The sequence below is a fragment of the Macaca thibetana genome, chromosome 11 (genome assembly GCF_024542745.1).
Source record: "Macaca thibetana thibetana isolate TM-01 chromosome 11, ASM2454274v1, whole genome shotgun sequence".
Lineage (NCBI taxonomy): Eukaryota > Metazoa > Chordata > Mammalia > Primates > Cercopithecidae > Macaca > Macaca thibetana.
In genome coordinates, this window is record NC_065588.1 from 39822515 (window position 1) to 39826079 (window position 3565).

Genomic DNA, 3565 nt, shown 5'->3' on the forward strand with positions numbered 1-3565 from the left:
GATTTAAGTCCAGATATTCTGACTCTAGACCCCAGCTCCTAACCTCTGTATTCTAGTGTCTCAATGAATTAAAGAATTAATGAATTAATCACTGCTATTAACCCTATCAAACCTTCTATTCACTTTCTTGGGATTACTAGCACACATTGTCTACAATGAAGCAGCCATTCATCATTAATGACTTAGACCAAAGAATACTGACTTACATAGCAGAGCCAATGCACTCAGCCATATAGGTAGTTTGTGCCATTTGCCATGTGTGCTCTATGAGTGGCACCTCCTAGAGGTATTCAGTGCAGTGGCCTAACACTAAGCCTAATTGCTGGACAGTTAGGCAATCAGAGAAGTAAAAAGCCTAATTCAGGAGGAATACAAGGTTTATAATTGGGACTATTCATCTATCTGCGAAAAAGATTCCCTTTGAAGTACAATGATCACATGCTTATGTTTTTAGTTTGCTAAGAAATTCAGGATACAAGGATGGATCAGATACTTTTTCTGCACTTATATTTCTTAATATTTAATTAAGGAGAGAGGCCAGTGGTTCACTCACAAATTATAATTTGAAGAACTCACTATAAAGACTGAAATTCACCAGGTCATCATTTTTTTTTCTTACAACAATGCAGTTAACTCATCACCACATAATGAGAAGCAGAATAACTAGGCAGAATAATTAAGAACACAGATCAGAGAGCTTGAATCCCAGCTTCTTGTCAGAAGTTTTGTGAATTTGGCCATGTTACTCAACCTCTCAATGCCTACATTTCCTCATATGTAAAATGTGAATGATAACAATGGTATCTATCTTCTCTGGGTATTAGGAGCTCAAAATGAACTAATATTTGCAAATATTTAGCACAAGGTCTAGCACATGGTAAATGCTGCATAAGTATATATTAAGTAAGTATTCTGCTTAGAGATAACTTCAAATCCTTTTTTCATTCTCACTGATTTATCATTTCTAACATGTCTCATACATTTAGAAGACTTTAGTTAGTTTATGTTGCTTGGTCACATTTAAGGATAAGATGAAAGAAAAATAGAGGAGTGGAAATAATCTATATTAATATCATTGCTTTTCCTTGCCATCAGTAGATTGAAAATCTACCAGGATGCACAGTTTCTCGTTCTGGGAAACTGTTAAACACACTGGAATTATTTCGTATCACAGAAACAAACACACACAAACATTTTATGAACTCTTAACCAGCAGGTGAGGAAATTAAAGCCAAGCTTAAAGTCTCGATGAAAAAAGATGCAAATTACAATCCAAATATGCCCTTAACTAAAATGAATGACTTCAGAAAAAACTGGAAATTTCAGGGGCTCCCAAACAAAACAAATTCAAAGTTTTGGTTTACCTCATAATTGCCTTTGCAGTCCAAGCAGACTGACAGAATGAATCAAACTTCTAAGATGTGGTGACATTTAGTTATCCTACTTAGATAGGTACAAATATTTTTAGAAATTTGCCTGGAGTCTAACAGGAAAAAGTATTGGACCAAAAGAAAGATTTCTATATTTGCTGCATTGTCCGTATACTAACTCAATAACAAAAGTAAGAGTCAAGGAATACAACAATTAATGTACCCACCTCTGAAGTGTTTAAAGGAGTAATCGACCTTTCACAGGCTGAGGTAGTTACATACATTTTATTCCATAATTATTTACTTTGGAAATAACAAAGTAGCTATTTAACTTCCTTTTTCTTTCCTTTTACCCCATTGATTCGAGGCAGACCTTTTCTGCAAAAGGAAGCAGGATCTTAAGAATTCATTGGCAACAATCAAACTTAATCATAATCACCTCTCACCTACAAGAGGGATCAAAAGTTAAATCTGCATATTTTATTTCCATCATGACTTTCTCTCTATTTTAAAATTATCTCATTCAAATGTATCCAAATAACAACCTTCACTAATTTTGCTTGAAGATACTAGAAAATGCTATGGCAAACTGTCCAAAATAACTTCCTAGAAATTCTGAGTAAATTGGACTGCTTTAATTTTACAATACCTATTAAAAATACAAGAACAAGAAAAAGCGATTAAAACTACCTTCCTTCAGGTATGCCTGGGTCTTGGATAAACTGAAAGCTGAGTGTGAATATGGTATCACCGCTGATATCTCCCTGTGCAAATTTGAGACCAGCAAACCAGCAAGTATTACGTGAGTGTCGTTGATGCCCTAGGACATGAAGACTTCATCAAAAACATGATTACAGGGACATCTCAGGCTGACTGTGCTGTCCTGATTGTTGCTGCTGGTGTTGGTCATGGCAACGTTGCTGGTGACAGCAAAAACGACCCACCAATGGAAGCAGCTGACTTCACTGCTCAGGTGATTATCCTGAACCATCCAGGCCAAATCAGTGCTGGCTATGCTCCTGTACTGGATTGCCACATGGCTCAAATTGCATGCAATTTTGCTGAGCTGAAGGAAAAGATTGATAGCACTTCTGGTAAAAAGCTGGAAGATGGCCCTACTTTCTTGAAGTCTTGTGATGCTGCCATCGTTGATATGGTTCCTGGCAAGCCCATGTGTATTGAGAGCTTCTCAGTCTACCCACCTCTGGGTCACTTTGCTGTTTGTGATATGAGACAGACAGTTGCTGTGGGTGTCATCAAAGCAATGGAGCTGGCAAGGTCACCACGTCTGCCCAGAAAGCTCAGAAGGCTAAATGAATATTGTCCCTAATACCTGTCACCCTAGTCTTAATCAGTGGCGGAAGAACAGTCTCAGAATTGTTTGTTTCAATTGGCCATTTAAGTTTAATAGTAAATGACTGGTTAATGATAACAATGCATCATAAAACCTTCAGAAGGAAAGGAGAATGTTTTGTGGACCACTTTGGTTTTTGTTGTTCTTTTCTTTTTCTTTTCTTTCTTTCTTTCTTTTTTTTTTTTTAATGTGTGTGGCCATTTTAAGTGATTAGTTTTTAAAATCAGTACTTTTTAATGAAAAAAACTTGACCAAAAATCTGTCATTTTGAGACCCATTAAAATGAAGTTTACTAAGAAATATATATATATATTTAAGAAATAATAGTAATCTCACCTAAGCTCTCCCCAAGAACAGGAAATAGTAAACACTTCCCAACTGGGTGCAATTTGGTGAGAAAGAATGATGTGAGTAGATTTTTAAAGTAGTTTGGGGGAGTACACACCATAAACTTTAGAAACAAATACAATTTTATAACTTCTGATTGTCAACTCTAAAGCCCCAAAAAAGTTGCTTCTTGGTGTAACTAAATTTTTACTAATAGAATAAAGAAATTCATATATACAGTATTTGTTGAATACCTCTCTTCTCCCTTCTTTTTAACTTCTCCCCGACAGTGGCTGTCCCTCTGTGTATTAACATGCACAATTGCCTGCCTTCCTCAAAACTCTCCCTTAGCCCCGTCATTTCCTCTGCCATCTGCTCCCTACCTTAGCCATCCAGACTTGAAAAATTAACCAGATCTTTTGTCTCTAATTTTTCACTTCCCATTTTCTCCTTTAGCTTCAGCAATCTGATTTCGATAATTCTACTCAAAATGCGTTCAGAAAAATCACAAATG

General features: G+C 36.2%; 1 pseudogene; it reads left to right on the top strand.

The window, feature by feature from the left end:
* Positions 1-1866: 1866 nt before the first annotated feature.
* Positions 1867-2855, top strand: LOC126931321 (putative elongation factor 1-alpha-like 3; annotated as a pseudogene).
* Positions 2856-3565: the final 710 nt, after the last annotated feature.